General features: G+C 36.3%; 2 long non-coding RNA genes across 2 annotated transcripts in view; one reads left to right on the plus strand and one right to left on the minus strand.

Annotated features, from left to right (window-relative positions):
• Window positions 1-12,019, minus strand: LOC112446835 (uncharacterized). Its single transcript, XR_003034927.2, has 2 exons — window positions 11,855-12,019; window positions 1-267 (listed from the first exon to the last, which is right to left on the minus strand). It is a non-coding gene; the product is annotated as an uncharacterized lncRNA (long non-coding RNA).
• Window positions 8,157-21,280, plus strand: part of LOC101907192 (uncharacterized) — a 22,477-nt gene continuing 9,353 nt past the window's right edge. The window contains exons 1-2 of the long non-coding RNA XR_001500297.3: window positions 8,157-9,226; window positions 12,126-12,237. This is a non-coding gene — a long non-coding RNA (uncharacterized lncRNA). The remainder of the gene's footprint in view (window positions 9,227-12,125; window positions 12,238-21,280) is intronic.

The following is a 21,280-nucleotide window of genomic DNA, read 5'->3' on the forward strand; positions in this document are numbered from 1 at the left end:
GCCAGTGGTTCAACATTCACACTTTATTGCAGAACAGTTATAAAACTCGACTTAAAATGAGTAGATTCATGAAATAGGTCATTTTATGAACTAAACATGTGACTGAGATGATTCTTGCTACTCTTCCTCAATAGAGAGATTCTTGTCTACTTCACCCATCTGAATCAATTTTTGGCTTCAACTGTTGATTTTCATCTTCTTACAAGGAAAAAGTGAGAACTTTCGGATGACTTTCTGATTCCTCTTTCCTCTATCCCACTCACTTGGCTGAAAGGAAAATTGAATATATAAAATGAGACGATGATTTGCAAGTGTACTGGAATGTTCTTCCTTGTACTATTAAATTTTAAAAAATATTTTGAATGTCATAGCAATAATAACCTGTTTCTTTAAAATAGAAGGTAAATATGAGTTTCTTTGACACTATTCACAAGTCCATGGATAGAGACTAAAGTCTATGAAAGAATGAAGGGAAAAAAACAGAATTTTAAAAACAGAATGGTCACATCTGTAACATGTGGAGATTTAATCAAATGATCCCTGCCTTCTTTCAGGTATAAAATTTGATGATTCCATCTGAGAAGATCTCTTTAAAAGCAAGAAGGAAGTTATGTGTTTTCACTTCCATCACTTGTATTCTCTATAGAAAAGTTTTTCAAGCCAATTTTGAAATTTATTTTACTAGATGATTCTTGCTTTACATTAGAAAAAAATGGATTTTATCCCAGCTTCAGTGAATTAAAACATTACCTAAGAAATAGGAAAAAAAAAAAAACCCTGCTAATTGCAAATTCATAATATTGTCCCAGATTAAAAAAAATACTGAGTATAATTAATAGCATTATATCTGATTAATCATGCTTACAAGTGCATATAGGAAAATGCATGTTTAACACATGATTAACATCTACTATAATTAAAAAAATACAAGTATATTAAGTAAAAATTGCTATTCATATTCATAGCCTCATTGTTCTGGAATGGTTTGTGTGCGTGTGTGTGTGTGTGCATGTACTTGTGTGTATATTAAACATGGCTTTAAAAAGGAATTATAAATTATTAGTTTCATTTATTTATTTTTTACTTTTATCTTTCACTTATTAATGGTAAAGTCATGTCAAAATGACTAAGATATTTGCAAAGATATGCCAAATTATCTGGGCTTCCCTGGTGGTGCTAGTGGTAAAGAACCTGTTTGCCAATGCAGGAGAAATGAGAGACACAAGTTCCATCTCTGGGTTGGGAAGGTCCCCTGGAGGAGAGCACAACAACCCACTCCAGCATTCTTGCCTGGGATTTCTCCAGTATTCTTGTCCTGGGAAATCCTATGGACAGAGGAGCCTGGTGGGCTATAGTCACAGAGGGTCGCAAAGTTGGACACAACGGAAGTAACTTAGCACACACACACACCAAATTATCTAAGGATAGAGAGTCACTAGCACAATTCCTAGTTCACTGTTGTAATGGTATTATCAATCATTAGAAGTAACAGAAGAATTATATTTCACCTAGAGTTCTCTTTCCTCCTTACTTCACTCAGATAAATCCATGCCATCTTCAGATTCTCATCATAAATTCTGAAGGTTGATGCTTACTTGAGAGCCTAACTGCCCCTAACAAAATATCTTACAGAACCTTTTACATTTTCCTAGCAATTTTTCCTTTGCTTTTTAATTGTTTGGGTGGAATCTGTTCCACCCACTATGCTCTAAGACAACCACTGCGTCTACTGTGCTTGCTATTGTGTATAAATTGACTAGCATATAACTTATTATGAAATAAATGCCTCACCAATTTTTGAAGGTGAAGCAAATGAATGAAAGAGGATATTTTCACTTTTTAAATTAACGTCTTTGTGCCATTCTTCAAAAAAAAAAAAAAGTAATCTGAAGTACTCTATGCATTGTCTAACCCCATAACACTATAATAGAAATTTTCTAACATTTAAAATCTTAATGTTCCAGCACCCTTAATGTAAACACAGATAAATGCTAATATAAAGTAAATCTATCAATTTAATATTTTATAAATAAAAAGATCGAATTACTGACTTCATCCCTTCCTCTTCACCCTTTATTTATCTTCTCTCTGTACTTACCCAGTGGGATGATTTAATCTTTAGTATTTCATTAATTCATCCATCCCCTGCCTTCCCTATTTTGACTTGCTTCATTTCTAATCTGGACTCAAAGCAACAGCAGATCACTTGATCTCTGCATCCCATTTCTTTCTTATGCACTTAATTCTCCTTAATGATCTTGAAATTATTTTACTAACATATGTATCTGTTCAGTATTTTCCCTTGTCTTGCCCAAAATTCAGCATGATACCTTAATTAGAATGATTTAAAGTCTAATTACAATTTAAATATCTTTTCACCCTCCTCACTCTCCTACAAATGTTACATTCTACATTTTACTCCCAGTTGCTCTTCATTTTCCAGTAACTGTTCTTTCTCCCTTTAACTTTGTTCCTAATATAAATTCCTTATTCGTTATTTCTCTGTTTAATATATTTTCTTATTGAAGAGTTCTTTAGAGCAGCAAATGACAGGAACAATGAAGCAAAATCAGATGGCCATTTCACACTATCTCTGTGATTGAATCTTAGAAGATTCTTTTGTGAAATATGAAACCCAATTTCCACACATGTAAAATGGACTTAAAAACAAAAACAGTTTTACAAAATAAATGGTAATCTCACTTTTCTTCTCTGATGTACTTCAAGGAAAAAGAATCACTCCCTTCTGTCTCTAAGGTATTTTATTCAGTATCTCTACTAAAGTTTTTGTTACATCTGTGTTTTAAAGCCAGTTATTTATTTGTTTGACTTTATGAAATACATTGTTTATCTCACACTTGTTTAACTTGTTATTATATTAGACACATAGCAGATATTTAATAAATTATTATTCAGTTAAATGAACAATGTTAGTTTGTCCAAAATATTAATACATATTGATACATTCCAAGATGAAGGTAGTCAATCATTTTGTTGATAAATCCTAAATTCATTTATATTATGATCACTTTACCATGTATTTTTTAACGAATGACAAATACTTTTATGAGTTACAAAGCATTAAATACAGCTTCAACATTACGTTTATTAGTTTTGTTAATATCAACTCTAAAATCTTCCAAAACTTTTGAAAAGTATATTCTTAAATTCACCTGCTTAATATTTTCTGAAAAACATTTTGTCACAGAATGATATTATATAAACATTTTATTTTATTTCATTAAATGTATATTGCTTGACTTTATAATTAATACAGTTTAAAATAGTCTTGAACATAATGCAATATACTTTTCAAATTACAAAAAATAGTACCCAGAGGATTCTCTGTGTTCCAACATGAGTCGAATTATAAGAGTAGCAATAACTATGATTGTTCTGCAAATTAGATAGAACAAAAAATATCACAAACCTCGTGAAATGACATTGAAAATAGCCTTTTAAAAAAATTTACGCCTTCAGGGGACAAACCAAATGCAAGACTTAGATCAATTTTACAATGGCTATATTCTACTATTTTAGCTACTGAAAAAAAAAAAACAAGATTGTATTTAGCTGAATATCTACAGTCATATTGGGTATAATATTAAGAAATGTTTCTCTCTGAACTGAACTTGTGCTAATAATTGAACAGTGCTCTAAACTGTAACACTGATAATCCCCTGTATTGATATTTCTACAACCTAAGTCATAGGTCTCTGGCTTTTGTTTGGATGTCAAGGCTAATATGATTTTATGGTCAGTTATATATTATTCTGATATACGCAAGGCCAACTTACACTGGAGAATTCCTAAGCTGATCTGCACCAACATTCCAAGTTCCTTAGTGTGGACTGGGCTTATAAACTGAAGTCAGGCGGCATACAGGGAAAATGAAGAAACACAGAATTTCTGACAACCAGAGCCTGGTTTCAGTCTTTATTAGTTCTGGTTATATGCCTGTCTTTGGCCTACATTAGCCACTCCTGTCTCCTTATAAGAATTCCCCTAGTTTTCTTAACTAGATCAAATTGCTTTCTATCACTTGCAGCCAATCATAACTAACATATCTTCTGTGTCAGGTTTTAAAAGGATTAGAGATAATCTATTTAAAATGTTTTCCACATAGTAAATATTCTTTCTTACAATGGTAATTATTCATATTCTAGACTGTCTATTTCATGACAAATATTAAATGCTATACTAGAGCTGCGTATGGATGGGATGTCTATCCTAAAATTACCAGCTGTAAAACAGATTGTTGGTGCTAGATTCCATGATCCATTAAAATTGGCATTGACATACTTGTAGGGAAGCAAATAGCAACAGTTCTAGCTTGGTTTGCTTAATAACCCTTGCTCTCTGGGATGACCAGTCTTTCTCTCCATTTTATCCTGCCACTAAGAGACTTCATGACAAGAAGAAAATGGTTTTGTATGTTTTCCTTTGCAGTATATGAACCTGATGTACCTTTCAGTTCAGTTCACTTCAGTCACACGGTCGTGTCCGATTCTTTGCAACCCTGTCGACTGCAGCATGCCCGGCCTCCCTGTCCATCACCAACTCCTGGAGTTCACTCAAACTCATGTCCATTGAGTCAGTGATGACATCCAACCATCTCATTCTCTGTCGTCCCCTTCTCCTCCTGCCTTCAATCTTTCCCAGTATCAGGGTCTTTTCAAATGAGTCACTTCTTTGCATCAGGTGGACGAAGTATTGTAGTTTCAGCTTCAGCATCAGTCCTTCCAATGAATTTACAGGACTGATTTCCTTTAGGATGGACCGGTTGGATCTCCTTGCAGTGCAAGGGACTCTCAAGAGTCTTCTCCAACACCACAGTTCAAAAGCATCAGTTCTTCGGTGCTCAGCTTTCTTCACAGTCCACCTCTCACATCCATATATGACCACTGGAAAAAACATAGCCTTGACTAGACGGACCTTTGTTGGCAAAGTAATGTCTCTGCTTTTTACTATGCTGTCTAGGTTGGGCAAAACTTTCCTTTCAAGGAGTAAGCGTCTTTTAATTTCATGGCTGCAGGCACCATCAGCAGTGATTTTGGAGCCCCTCAAAAATAAAGTCTGTCACTGTTTCCATTGCTTCCCCATCTATTTGCCATGAAGTGATGGGACTGGCTGCCATGATCTTAGCTTTCTGAACACTGAGTTTTAAGCCAACTTTTTCACTCTCCTCTTTCACTTTCATCAAGAGGTTTTTTAGTTCCTCTTCAGTTTCTGCCATAAGGCTGGTGTCATCTGCATATCAGGTTATTGACATTTCTTCTGGCAATCTTGATTCCAGCTTGGGCTTCATCAAGCCCAGCGTTTCTCTTGATGTTCTCTGCATATAAGTTAAATAAGCAGTATACAGCCTTGGTATACTCCTTTCCCAATGTGGAACCAGTCTGTTATTCCATGTCTAGTTTTAACTGTTGTTTCGTGACCTTCATACAGATTTTTCAGGAGGCAGGTCAAGTGGTCTGGATTTCCCATTTCTTGAAGAATTTTCCAGTTTGTTGTGATCCACACAGTCAAAGGCTTTGGCATAGTCAATAATGCAGAAACATATATTTTTATGGAACTCTCTTGCTTTTTTAATGATCCAATGGATGTTGGGAATTTGATTTCTGGTTCCTCTGCCTTTTCTAAATCCAGCTTGAACATCTGGGAGTTCATGGTTCACATACTGTTAAGGCCTGGCTTGGAGAATTTTGAGCATTACTTTGTTAGCATGTGAGATGAATGCAGTTGTGCAGTAGTTTGAACATTCTTTGGCATTGCCTTTCTTTGGGATTGGAATGAAACTGACCTTTTCCAGTCCTGTGGCCACTGCTGAGTTTTCCAAATTTGTTGGTATATTGAGTGCAGCACTTTCACAACATCATCTTTTAGGACTTGAAATAGCTCAACTGGAATTCCATCACCTCCACTAGCTTTGTTCATAGTGATGCTTCTTAAGGCCCACTTGACTTCACATTCCAGGATGTATGGCTCTAGATGGATGATCATACCATCATGATTATCTGGGTTTCAAAAATCTTTTTTGTATAGTTCTTCTGTGAATTCTTGCCACCTCTTCTTAATATCTTATGCTTCTGTTAGATCCACACATTTCTGTGTGGAGCCCATCTTTGCATGAAATGTTCCCTTGATATCTTTAATTTTCTTGATGAAATCTCTAGACTGTCCCATTCTGTTGTTTTCCTCTATTTTCTTGCATTGATTACTGAGGAAGGCTTTCTTATCTCTCCTTGCTCTTCTTTGGAACTCTGTATTCAAAAGGGTATATCTTTCCTTTTCTCCTTTGCCTTTCACTTCTCTTCTTTTTAAATTTTTTTTAATGTTTTTTTTTTATTTTTCTAATTTTTTATTGTTATTATTTTTTTTTACTTTACAATATTGTATTGGTTTTGCCATAGATCAACATGCATCCACCACAGGTGTACACGTGTTCCAAATCCTGATCCCCCCTTCCACCTCCCTCCCCATACCATCCCTCTGGGTCATCCCAGTGCACCAGCCCCAAGTTTCCTGTATCCTGCATTGAACCTGGACTGGTGATTTGTTTCTTATATGGTATTATACATGTTTTAATGCCATTTTCCCAAATCATCCCCCCACCCCCAACAGAGTCCAAAAGACTGTTCTATACATCTGTGTCTCTTTTGCTGTCTCGCATACAGGGTTATCATTACCATCTTTCTAAATTCCATATATATGCATTAGTGTACTGTATTGGTGTTTTTCTTTCTGGCTTACTTCAATCTGTATAATAGGCTTCAGTTTTATCCACCTTATTAGAACTGATTCAAATGTATTCTTTTTAATGGCTGAGTAATACTCCATTGTGTATATGTACCACAGCTTTCTTATCCATTCATCTGCTGATGGACATCTAGGTTGCTTCCATGTCCTGGCTATTATAAAGAGTGTTGCGATGAACATTGGGGTACACGTGTCTCTTTCAACTTCTCTTCTTTTCATAGCTCTTTGTAAGGCCTCCTCGGACAACCATTTTGCCTTTTTGCATTTCTTTTTCTTGGGGATGGTCTTGATCTCTGCCTCCTGTATAATGTCTCAAACCTCTGTCTGTAGTTCTTCAGGTACTCTATCACATCTAGTCCCTTGAATCTATTTGTCACTCCTACTATATAATCATAATAGATTTGATTTGGGTCATACCTGAATGGTCTAGTAGTTTTCCCTACTTTCTTCAATTTAAGTCTGAATTTGGCAACAAGTAGTTCATGATCTGAGCCATAGTCAGCTCCCTGACTTGTTTTTGCTGACTGCATAGAGCTTCTCCATCTTTGGCTGCAAAGAATATAATCAATCTTATTTTGGTGTTGACCATCTGGTGATGTCCATGTATAGAGTCTTCTCCTGTGTTGTTGGAAGAGGGTGTTTGTGATGACAAGTGCGTTCTCTTGACAAAACTCTATTAGCCTTTGTCCTGCTTCATTCTGTATTCCAAGGCCAAATTTGCCTGTTATTCCAGGTGTTTCTTGACTTCCTGCTTTTGCATTCCAGTCCCCTATAATGAAAAGGACATCTTTTTTGTTTGTTAGTTCTAGAAGGTCTTGTAGATCTTCATAGAACCATTCAACTTCAGCTTCTTCAGCATTACTGGTCGGGGCATAGACTTGGATTACTGTGATATTGAAAAGTTTGCCTTGGAAACAAACAGAGATCATTCTGTCATTTTTGAGATTGCATCCAAGTACTGGATTTCAGACTCTTTTGTTGACTATGATGGCTACTCCATTTCTTCTAAGGGATTCTTCCCACAGTAGCAGATATAATGGTCATCTGAGTTAAATTCATCCATTCCAGTCCATTTTAGTTCACTGATTCCTAAAATATCAATGTTTACTCTGCCATCTCCTGTTTGACCTCTTCCAATTTGCCTTGATTCATGGACGTAACATTCCAGGTTCCTATGCAATATTGCTCTTTACAGCATCAGACCTTGCTTCCATCACCAGTCGCATCCACAACTGGGTGTTGTCTTTGCTTTGGCTCCATCTCTTCATTCTTTCTGGAGTTGTTTCTCCACTGATCTCCAGTAGCATATTGGGCACCTACCAACCTGAAGAGTTCATCTTTCAGTGTCCTATCTTTTTGCCTTTTCATACTGTTCATGGGGTTCTCAAGGTAAGAATACTGAAGTGGTTTGCCATTCCCTTCTCCAGTGGGCCACATTCTGTCAGACCTCTCCACCATGACCTGTCCGTCTTGGGTGACCCTACATGGCATGGCTCTTAGTTTCATTGAGGTAGATAAGGCTGTGGTCCATGTGATCAGATGGTTAGTTTTCTGTGATTGTGGTTTTCAGTCTGTCTGCCCTCTGATGAAGAAGGATAAGAGGCTTATGGAAGCTTCCTGATGGGAGAGAGTGACTTAGAGGGAAACTGGGTCACCGTTCTAGCAAAAAGACAGTAAAGGCTAGTGTGGTCACTCTGAATGGGGCTTCATGCCTCTGATACTGAAAAGAATTTTAGATCCTCAAAGCATCCAGTAAAATAGCAGGTGAATACACAACATACAACAGATAACATCTAAAATTTTTAAAATTTGATTTAGTTAAATATTTATTAGGAACCTACTATGTGGCAGATATTGCTTAGAAAATATGTGTAGCTTTAAATAGGATATTAAAGATGTTTAGTGACTTAATGATCTAAATGAGAAGAGAGCTGATAAAAATGATTAGAATGCAATATTAAAGATGTTTAGTGACTTAATGATCTAAATGAGAAGAGAGCTTATAAAAATGATTAGAATGCAATGCAGCAATTCTATATTAGCTCTGATCAATAGGTAGTGAAAACACAGATTCAAAGGAATCAATTTCTCATAGTCAACAGTAATTTGATACATAAGTAAAAAATTAGTTTCCTTACCTACTACTCTAATTGTATGCTTATGGTCTGCACTCTAGCATGTCTGTTTGTGGGAATACAGGGCTTCCTGCATAAAACTGTTGCCTTCAACTGATATATGCTGCTAAGTCACTTCAGTCGTGTCCGACTCTGTGCAACCCCATAGACGGCAGCCCACCAGGCTCCCCCGTCCATGGGATTCTCCAGGCAAGAATACTGGAGTGGGTTGCCATTTCCTTCTCCAATGCATGAAAGTGAAAAGTGAAAGTGAAGTTGCTCAGTCGTGTCCGACTCCTAGCGACCCCATGAACTGCAGCCCACGAGCCTCCTCTGTCCATGGGATTTTCCAGGTAAGAGCACTGGAGTGGGGTGCCACTGATATATAGGTAAACACAAAAAATGTAAGCTTGAATTCTTGAAAGAAGTTGTCACAGGGGAGTTAGAATTGGGTTTGAGTGTACAGGGTTGCTATTTTTCATACGTGTCTTGTTATAGTATTTGTCTCATTAAACTATATGCATAAATAACTGATAAAACTGCAAATAAAAATGTTAAAGGAGAGTCAGTGAAATGAGAATTGAGGAGTGAAGCAGCAAATCAGAGGAACAGGTGATAAGAAAAACTAAGAAAAAGTAAGAACTATCCTTTGCTATCCTCAGAATGATGACAATGATATTGACTTCAAATATGGAATTGGAAATCAACTCATTTTACTTATCAAAGAAATGTAATCAGAAAGCTATAGGACTCAGTTTGGACTTACAGTAGTACTTTTTTGTAACGACATATATCGGGATTTCAGTGAATATGTCATCCAAGTTAGGTGATTTAAAAAGATCAATTCAAGTGATTCATGAACATCAAAGTTTAATTATATGTTACATTATTCATTTTTTTTAATTAAAGCCAAAATATCTAGAAACCAGAAACCTTGTAAAAAGCAGAAGCTACATGGTGAATAAAAAAGAAATTGAAGTAATGCAATTAGACTGATTCAACCAGGTTCTGTGATTTTTTTTTTGCTTGAGTGATTTTGACTGCATTTAAAATTGGAGAATTATTTTTTGCACTGGTATCTGGTATTTCAGATGAATACAATTTACCAAGCTATGTAAGATTCATCTATAGGAAAGAATCTACACAGAATTATGAATTAATTCTGCTCAAGAAAGAAATATAAAATGTCCAGGTTATTAGAATAGTTTGTGTCCAAAAATTAGAGATTTGAAAAGCATTAATGTGATGTGTTAATATAAAATAATTTTGGTAAGATCAATATACTTTCATTTAATAAAAATAAAATAGATAATCATCAAAGTTGATAGTTTTTTTGTGGTATAATGTTTCCTAGTTTCTTCTTATACATTAGTTCTATTCATATCCTACCACATGAAAGATATGGAAAATCTAATAAAATAAATACTTTTCTAATAACATGCATTGATTAGAAGTAAATTGTATTAAAATTAATAAAAGCTTTACTCTGCTAAATTTTTAACACTTCTTTATATGTCTTTTTAAAAAAATCCTACTTAAAGAGATAATACACTGAGAGATATTCTTTAAGAATTAAGAAATTATTCTATAGAACTCATAAATAATCATTTTTTAAAAATACTATAAAGATAATTTGTCCAGTAAAACAATGCTAACCACGTGAAATAATTTTAATTGCTCTTTATTTCTTTGTCTCAGTTGTGGTAAGGAAGATAAGAATGGAGCTTTCAGTTCATACCTGTGGTGGGCATATCTGTAGGTATCGCCATGATTTTTGAAACCTAGTATCCACCCTTGAGTTTTGGTGGAAACTGTTATCTGCTTCTAACCAATAGACTATGACAAGGGTCACTGGCTATCACTACTATAATCATGTCAAGTTATATTGCAAAAGTGAAGATTTTTTTTGCATATAAAAGTTGACTTTAGGTAATCAAAGAAGAGCTTATTCTAAGTAGGGCTCACCTAACCAAGTGAGTCTTTAAAAGAGAATCAAGGCTTTTCCTGAAGGCAGAATGCTAAATAGGAGATACTTTCTCTTTTTATGGTTTTCAAGAAGTAAGCAGTCAGGAATTTTACAGTCACAAGGAAATAAATTATGGCCAAAACTGAGAGAGCTTGGAAACTGATCTGTTCCTAGTCCAGATTCCTAATAAGAACATATTCTAGTTGATATGACTTGAGACCCTGAGCAGAGGACCCTATTAAGGTGTGCCCAGACTTCTGACCTACAGACACTGTGCAATAAAATGAGTGTTGCTTTAAGCTCCTAAGTTTTTAGTAATTTGTTAACATCGCATAAAGAAAGTAATACAAAAGCCTATTTAAAAAAAAAAAAAACAAAAACAGACTTCCAAAAAAGATCAGATGGCCTTACATTTCCAAAGCAACTGTAAGCTTTTAAAATGAACTATTTTAATGTTTCATCAATCCTCACTATAATGTCAAAACTGTATATTTTTGCTGCTAGGCAACCACTTTCCTCAGTAATTTCTGTTCAGAAATGTTTAATGCTTTTCAGCTCTTTCTCATTATTTAATGCATATTGCCCCCCTAAAAAAAAGTCCAGAAAGATTTTTTTTTAAAGGAAACTGTAGGCAGAACCTCATGTTTCTTATTTATACTCCTTTCCCCTTGTCTAGATAAATTCACTTCTGGATATTTCTCTTGCTATTCACCTCAGATTCACAGACTATCACATAGGCCATTTCATTTTGATTTTCACTCAGTTTCTGCCAAGTCAGTTAGACTCTAATGGAGAGAGCTAGATCATACTATTTATCTGCTTGTCAATATCAATGAATTCTCATCTATCAATCAACCCTGGGAAGGCCTATATGCTGATTAGTCAGACTGACATGATTTTGAGTACTATGCTAATGCCTTCATCATATTGGTGTTGTAATTAACATTTACAAAATATTTAGCAGTGCCTGATACATGCTGAGCTCAGTATAGAATAAACATTTCTGAATACTTACTATTTATCAGTTTCTTGGCTTGACTCCCCCCTTTTCCTCTTCTTTTCCTGCTCTCTCTCAGTAAAGATGCACTTTTAATTATCACTGTAATTATCTTATTAAGAATGTCAGATGAACCTTATGCAGATGAGGACTTTGAATCTAAAAAAAAAGGGCAAAAAACAAAACAAAACAAAAAATGAAAATTAAGAACCTTCCCAAGTTGACATGATCGTGAAAATCACAACTAAGAAATGAAACTTAAGTCTTTTTCATTCCATTTTCATTACAGCTGATTGACTACCCTTCCAATATTTTGAGTCTATACATCTGAAACAACCTGTTTCCAAAGAGCATTCTTTTTTTTTTAAGTACATATCCTAAGACAATATTAACTTTCCCAGGTAAGTTTGAAACCTAAATTAAATTTATTTGAAGCCATATGTGTAGCTAATTATTATTGGGTTCTGTTAACTAAGAAACAAAGTAAATATATGGAAGAGACTAATTCAAATCATGAAACCATCCAATATTTATTTGCTATTAACACATCAACAGAATTTTATACTGTATATATATTTTTTAAAATAACTTTTAAAATGATAGTCCTGGGCAAAATAGATAGATACAATTGAGAAATTTGAAATTCACTAATTTTTTAATATACTTTATTTTTGAGAGTAGTTTTAGGTTCAAAGCAAAATAAAATGGAAAGTATATGAGTTCTGTATCTGGGATAAATTTCACTTGATCATCCTGTGAAATTCTTTTTATACATTGTTGGATTCAGTTTACTAAGATTTTTTTGAGGATTTCTACATCTATATCATGACAGATATCTATCGTTTTCTTTTCTTCTAATATATTTTTCTGATTTTGGTGTTAAGATAACATAGGCCTCATAGAATGAACTAACAAGTGAACCCTTCAGTTCAATTCAGTCGCTCAGTCGTGTCCGACTCTTTGCGACCCCACGAATCGCAGCACGCCAGGGCTCCCTGTCTATCACCAACTCCTGGAGTTCACTCAGACTCACGTCCATCGAGTCAGTGATGCCATCCAGCCATCTCATCCTCTGTCATCCCCTTCTCCTCCTGTCCCCAATCCCTCCCAGCATCAGAGTCTTTTCCAATGAGTCAACTCTTCACATGAGGTGGCCAAAGTACTGGAGTTTCAGCTTCAGCATCATTCCCTCCAAAGAAATCCCAGGGCCGATCTCCTTCAGATTGGACTGGTTGGATCTCCTTGCAGTCCAAGGGGCTCTCAAGAGTCTTCTCCAACACCACAGTTCAAAAGCATCAATTCTTCGGTGATCAGCTTTCTTCACAGTCCAACTCTCACATCCATACATGACCACAGGGACCTTAGTTGACAAAGTAATGTCTCTGCTTTTGAATATGCTATCTAGGTTGGTCATAACTTTCCTTCCAAGGAGTAAGCATCTTTTAATTTCATGGCTGCAGTCACCATCTGCAGTGATTTTGGAGCCCAGAAAAATAAAGTCTGACACTGTTTCCACTGTTTCCCCATCTATTTCCCATGAAATGATGGGACCAGATGCCATGATCTTCGTTTTCTGAATGTTGAGCTTTAAGCCAACTTTTTCACTCTCCACTTTCACCTTCATCAAGAGGCTTTTTAGTTCTTCTTCACTTTCTGCCATAAGGGTGGTGTCATCTGCATATCTGAGGTTATTGATATTTCTCCCGGCAATCTTGATTCCAGCTTGTGCTTCTTCCAGTCCAGCGTTTCTCATGATGTACTCTGCATAGAAGTTAAATAAGCAGGGTGACAATATACAGCCTTGAAGTACTCCTTTTCCTATTTGGAACCAGTCTGTTGTTTCACATCCAGTTCTAACTGTTGCTTCCTGACCTGCATACAAATTTCTCAACAGGCAGGTCAAGTGGTCTGATATTCCCACCTCTTTCAGAATTTTCCACAGTTTATTATGATCCACACAGTCAAAGGCTTTGGCATAGTCAACAAAGTAGAAATAGATGCCTTAGCTTATTCTAAAAGAGATTTTATAGAATTGGTACAATTTCTTCCTTAAATGTTTGATAGAATTCACCAGTGAACACATCTGGGCCCAGTGCTTTCTGTTTTGGAAGGTTATTAATTATTGTTTAATAGATATAAGTCCATTCATATTGTCTATGACATTTTGTTATTAGTTTTGTGATATACATTTACAGTTAATTCAAGTCCACCTTCAAATGACACAGTGACATTGTTGCTGTAATTATTTTGAAAAATTATTATCTGTTTCATTAAGAATAAGGAAAATATATATTTTTTTTATTTTGCCATCACTTATTCCTTCTCTGATGCTTTTCCTTTCTTTACGTATATCCAAGTTTCTGACCTATATCATTTTTCTCCTCTCTGAAGAACTTAAAGCTTTGTTTGCAAGGCAATTTTACTGGCAACAAATTTATTCAAATTTTCTTTGTTTGAAAAAGTCTTTACTTCTCTTTCACTTTTGAAAGATAATTTCATAAAGATAAAAATTCTAGATTGATTTTTTCTTTTCAACAATTTAAATATTTCATGCTACTCTCCTTGCTTTTGTGATTTCTAAGAAGAAATCAAATTTAATTTCTATGTTTACTCCTCTATAAAGAGATTTTTTCCCCCTCTGATTTGTGTCAAGGTTTTTTCTTCAACTTTGATTTTCTGAAGTTTGACTATGATATGCCTTGGTTAGTGTGTGTGTGTGTGTGTGTGTGTGTGTGTGTGTGTGTATGTTTATACTGCTTGTTATTCTTGGAGCTTCTTTGGTCAGTGGTTCAGACTCTGACATTAATTTGAGAGGAATTCTTAGCTTTTATTGCTTCAAATATTGCTTATGTTCTTTTCTTTCTTCACTGAATATTCTCATTATGTGTGCTCACCTTTTGTAGTTGTCACACATTCTGGGATTTATTTTTGTTTGTTTAGTAACTAGTGAAAGTGAAAGTTATTCAGTCATGTCCGACTCTTTGTGACCTCACGGACTATACAATCCATAGAATTCTCCAGGCCAGAATAATGGAGTGGGTAGCCTTTTCCTTCTCCAGGGGATCTTCCCAACCGAGGGATCGAACCCAGGTCTCCCACATTGCAGGTGGATTCTTTACCAGCTGAGCCACAAGGGAAGCCCGTTTAGTTGTGTCTGACTCTCCTGCGACCCCATGAACTGTGAACTGTCAGGCTTCTCTGTTCATGTGATTCCCCATGCAGGAACACTGGAGTGGGTTGCCATTTCCTTCTCTAGGGGATCTTCCTGACACAGGGATCCAACCCTTGTCTCCTGGTCTTCTTTACCTCTGAGCCACTAGGGAGGCCCACAGTCTTGATATTCTGCTTTAAAAAAAAAAAATTTTTTTTCTCTTTGCTTTTTCAGTTTTGCAAATTTCTGTGAACATTTTCTCAAGGTCAGAAAGTTTTTCTTCAGTCATGTCTAGTCTACTAATAAGCTCATTAAAGACATTTTCATTTCTATTACAATGTTTTTAATTTCCAGTATTTTTGTTCTTTCTTGGAATTTTCATGTCTCTGCTTACATTAACCATCTGTTCTTGCATGATGTCTACTTTTCCCCATTAGAACCTTTAATATATGAATTACAATTCTTTTGAAATTGATGGTCTGATAATTCCAGCATTCCTGCTTTATCTGGTCTGGTTCTAATGCTTTCTCTGTCTCTTCAAACTGTGTTTTCATACGTCTTGCAATTTCTTACTAAAAGATGGACATGATGTACTGTGTAAACAAACTGCGGTAAATAGCACTCCTGGTTGCAGTTGTAAGGTGTCGGGAAGGGGAGTGGTCTAGGAGTGGCTGTGTAGTCTTTTGATGAGCCTATGTCCTTGTTCTGTGAACTTCGCTAGTGCTTCTCAGTATATCTCTCCTCACTTCAGGTGGGAAAGGATGGCTAGAGGTGGCTTGAATTGGGTATTTCTCTTTTCCTAAGTGGAAGGGTAGAGTTGGATGTTTCCTTTCCCTCAGGTCACTTAAATTCGGTTAAACTCTAGCAGGTTTTTTTTTTTTTTCTCCTGAGTGCAGACTTGTAAAGAAAGGCAATGCTCTGGTGTATTTCAAAACGGTAACATTTCCTCTCCTCTTCCTGGAGACATGAAGGGATCTTTCCTCTATCTTCATTGTGAGAACAAGTAGAGTTCCTGGAGATAAAAATCATAGCAGTGTAAGTCACTCCTCATTCCCGTGACTGGAGCTTTAAATTCTCAGAATTATCCTCAGTGGGCAATTTGCCACTGTAGCCTGAGCTACAGTTCAGGCTTTCCTGTCCTGGAACTGGTTGTTGTGGAGGTTTCTGCTTGTGAGCTTCTGTTACAGTTATGTTGTGGTTCTCTTTGTTTGCCTATTTATCTCTCCAGTTTTGAGGGAAGTAATCTGACTTGTGGCTTCACTTTTCTGACAAATATAAGAAGTGTTATTCATTTTTTCATTTTTTTCCAGCATTTCACTTATTGTTAGAATATAGTGTCAACTGTAAACTCTTTAAATGTCAGATCAGAAATGGGAAGTCAGCATTTACTATTTTTCAACAAATCAATACTTTACAAATATATTACCATATGTAAAACAGATAGCCAACGGGAATTTGCTGTATGTCTCAGGAAACAAAAAGGGGCTCTGTATCAACCTAGAGGAGTGGGATGGGAGGGAGATGGGAGGAGGTTGAAAATGGAGGGGCTATCTGTATACCTATGGCTGATTCATGTTGAGGTTTGACAGAAAACAGCAACATTCTGTAAAATGATTATCCTTCTACTAAAAATTAAATAAATTTATATATATATATATATATATATAGATTTTTTACCACTGGAATGATTAATAGTGATAATTTTAACAATTACATGAAGAACAGGTTCCTCACTAATCTCAGGAAATTAGAGTCACCCAATTTCAGTCTTTCACATTTCATTGTTTTCCTGCCTATATACAATTTTTAACAAAGAAATGTACACTTAACAAACTTAACTCAAGGGACTGAAAAGTATTATCAGTATCAGTATCAGTATCAGCTCAGTTGCTCAGTCATGTCTGAATCTTTGCAACACCATGGGCTGCAGTATGCCAGGCCTCCCAGCATCACCAACTCCCGGAGTTTATTCAAAGTCATGTCCATTGAGTCGGTGATGCCATCCAGCCATCTCATCCTCCGTTATCCCCTTTTCTTCCCGCTTTCAATCTTTACAAGCATCAGGGTCTTTTCAAATGAGTCAGTTCTTCGTATCAGGTGGCCAAAGTATTGGAGTTTCAGCTGCAACATCAGTCCTTCCAATGAATATTTAGGAGTGATTTCCTTTAGGAGGGACTGGTTGGATCTCCTTATAGTCCAAGGGACTCTCAAGAGTCTTGTCCAACACCACAGTTCAAAAGCATCAATTCTTTGGCACTCAGCTTTCTTTATAGTCCAACTCTCACATCTATACATGACTACTGGAAAAACCATAGCCTTGACTAGATGGACCTTTGTTGGCAAAGTAATGTCTCTGCTTTTTAATATGCCGTCTAGAATGGTCATAACTTTTCTTCCAAGGAGTAAGCGTCTTTTAATTTCATGGCTGCAATCACCATCTGCAGTGATTTTGGAGCCCAAAAATGTAAAGTCTGCCACTGTTTGTGCTGTTGAAGTGATGGAACTGGATGTCATAATCTTTGATTTCTGAATGTTGAGCTTTAAGCCAACTTTTTCACTATCCTCCTGCACTTTCATCAAGAGGCTCTTTAGTTCTTCTTCACTTTCTGCCATAAGGGTGGTGTCATCTGCATATCTGAAGTTATTGACATTTCTCCTGGCAATCTTGTTTCCAGCTTGTGCTCCATCTAGCCCAGCATTTCTCATGATGTACTCTGCATATAAGTTAAATAAGCAGGGTGACAATATATAGCCTTGACATACTCCCTTTCCTATTTGGAACCAGTCTGTTGTTCCATGTCCAGTTCTAACTGTTGCTTCCTGACCTGCATACAGATTTCTCAAGAGGCATGTCAGATGGTCTGGTATTCCCATCTCTTTCAGAATTTTCCACAGTTTGTTGTGATCCACACAGTTAAAAGCTTTGGCATAGTCAAAAAAGTAGAAATAGATGTTTCTCTGGAACTCTCTTGCTATTTCAATGATCTAGCAAATGTTGGCAATTTGATCTCTGGTTCCTCTGCCTTTTCTAAATCCAGCATGAACATCTGGGAGTTCAAATTTCAAGTATTGATGAAGCCTGGCTTGGAGAATTTTGAGCATTACTTTACTAGAATATGAGAGGAGTGCAATTGTGCGGCAGTTTGAGCATTCTTTGGCATTGCCTTTCTTTGGTTATGGAATGAAAACTGACCTTTTCCAGTCCTGTGGCCACTGCTGAATTTTCCAAATTTGCTGGCATATTGAGTGCAGCACTTTCACAGCATTATCTTTTAGGACTTGAAATAGCTCAACTAGGGTTCCATCACCTCCACTAGCTTTGTTCATAGTGATACTTCCTAAGGCCCACTTGACTTGACATTCCAGGATGTCTGGCTCTAGGTGAATGATCACACCATCGTGATTATCTGGGTCATGAAGATCTTTTTGTACAGTTCTTCTGTATATTCTTGCCACCTCTTCTTAATATCTTCTGTTTCTGTTAGGGCCGTACAATCTGTCCTTTACTGAGCCCATCTTTGCATGAAATGTTCTGTTGGTATCTATAATTTTCTTGAAGAAATCTCTAGTCTTTCCCATTCTATTGTTTTCCTCTGTTTCTTTGCACTGGTCACTGAGGAAGCCTTTCTTATCTGTCCTTGCTATTCTTTTGAACACTGCATTCAAATGGGCATATCTTTCCTTTTTCCTTTGCTTTTTGCTCTTCTTCGTTTCACAGCTATTTGTAAGGCCTCCTCAGACAACCATTTTGCTTTTTTAATTTCTTTTTCTTGAGAATGTTCTTGATCCCTGTCTCCTGTACAATGTCACAAACCTCATTCCATATTTCGTCAGGCACTCTTTCTATCAGATCTAGTCCTTTAAATCTATTTCTCACTTCTACTGTAGAATTGTAAGGGATTTGATTTAGGTCATACCTGAATAGTCTAGTGGTTTTCCCTACTTTCTTCAGTTTAAGTCTGAATTTGGCAATAAGGAGTTCATGATCTGAGCCACAGTCAGCTCCCAGTCTTGTTTTTGCTGACTGCATAGACTTCTCCATCTTTGGCTGCAAAGAATATAATCAATCTGATTTTGTTGTTGACCATCTGGTGATGTCCATGTGTAGAGTTCTTTTGTGTTGTTGGAAGAGGGTGTTTGCTATGGCCAGTGTGTTCTCTTGAGGAAACTCTATTAGACTTTGCCCTGCTTCATTCTGTATTCCAGTGTCAAATTTACCTGTTACTCCAGGTGTTTCTTGACTTCCTACTTTTGTATTCCAGACTCCTATAATGAAAAGGACATCTTTTTGGGGTGTTAGTTCTAGAAGGTCTTGTAGGTCTTCACTGAACTGTTCTACTTCAGCTTCTTCAACATTACTGATTGGGGCATAGACTTGGATTACAGTGATATTGAATGGTTTGCCTTGGAAACGAACAGAGATCATTCTGTCGTTTCTGAGATTGCATCCAAGTACTGCATTTTAGACTCTTTTGTTGACCATGATGGCTACTCCATTTCTTCTGAGGGATTCCTGCCCACAGTAGTAGATGTATTGGTCATCTGAGTTAAATTCATCCATTCCAGTCCATTTTAGTTTGCTGATTCCTAAAATGTCGATGTTCACTCTTGCCATCTCCTGTTTGTCACTTGCAATTTGCCTTGATTCATGGACCTAGCATTCCAAGTTCCTATGCAATGTTGCTCTTTACAGCATCGGACTTTATTTCCATCACCAGTCACATCCACAACTGAGTGTTGTTTTTGCTTTGGCTCCATCCCTTCATTCTTTCTGCAGTTGTGTCTCCACTGATCTCCAGCAGCATATTGGGCACCTACCGACCTGAGGGATTCATCTTTCCATGTCCTATCTTTTTGCCTTTTCATACTGTTCATGGGGTTCTCAAGGCAAGAATACTGAAGTGGTTTGCCATTCCCTTCTCCAGTGGCCCACGCTGGAAAGAGTAGTAGACAAACAAAAAAGATGTCAAGGTCTCCAGTGTTCCCACTTATAATCTTCCACCCCTTATTCTGAAATGTAAGAATTTCACTATCTGAGCCTTTCTATCTGGGATAAGTAAGATTAACAATGGATTCAATGTTGATAATCCTATGGAACCTATTCTTTGATGCATATAGATGCCCATTTTCACTTGCTTGCTCATAATAGTTCAAATAACATCATTTAAATTCCTTAGAGATAGGTTAACACCCTTTATGGTCAAGAACATTAGTCTCACTTCTAAGCTGTTCCTGTCGCATTTCTTCTACACCACCTCCATCAGAGTAAGGCTACTCTTTGGGGAATAAAAGTAGGAGCTATCTATCTTAGTAGTCTCACTTCAGGATGTTAGATTTGACATTACTAAAAATGCTGGCTTGCAAATAATTTCATCAGTACTATCTAGATACCATATGTATGCATTATGCAATATATGCAATATGTGTTTTTCCCTTTCTGACTTACTTCACCCTGTATAATAGGCTCTAGGTTAATCCACCTCATTAGAATTTACTGAAATGCATTTCTTTTTATGGCTGAGTAATATTCCATTGTATATATGTACCACAGCTTCTTTAACCATTCATCTGTCAATGTACCTCTAGGTTACTTCCATGTTCTAGCCATTGTAAATAGTGCTGCAATGAACATTGGGGTACATGTATCTTTTACAATTTTGATTTCCCCATGGTATGTGCCTAGTGGGATTGCTGGGTCATATGGTGGTTTTATTCTTAGTTTTTAAAGGAATCTCCATACTGTCTTCTATAGTGGCTATATCAATTTATGTTCCCATCAACAGTACAAGAGGGTTCCCTTTTCCACGACTCTTATTTTTAAGAGTTAGGCATGGGGTATGTAGCTGGAGAGGGGAATGAATGTAATAAGATCATTTAGAGGAAAAAAAAACCCAGTAAACAAGCACAATATTTCCTTTACTTCACCTCACAGAATTAAACAGCAAGAAACAAACTGCAGTTAATATTATTTTAAAATTATAACCAATACTTTATTATGATAACTTGAGTAAATATTGCTACTTTAAAAAAATATATAACAAGTGACATAAATTACTTTGTAACTTTCTCAACATCACACAATAAGTAGTAAAGTTGATACTCAAATCCAGGTATTATGAATCTCAATTTTGTGTACTTGCTACTACACTACTGACTTTCTAACACTATTAGTATCTTCTGTTCAGGGCACAATGGTCAAAATGCACATTAATAGACGGCTGTAAATATATGTTAAAAGGTGGGTTCAATTAAATGTAGCATTTACACAGTATACTCTGGTCTATGTAATCATA

The sequence above is a fragment of the Bos taurus genome, chromosome 5 (genome assembly GCF_002263795.3).
Source record: "Bos taurus isolate L1 Dominette 01449 registration number 42190680 breed Hereford chromosome 5, ARS-UCD2.0, whole genome shotgun sequence".
In the NCBI taxonomy this organism is placed as follows: Eukaryota; Metazoa; Chordata; class Mammalia; order Artiodactyla; family Bovidae; genus Bos; species Bos taurus.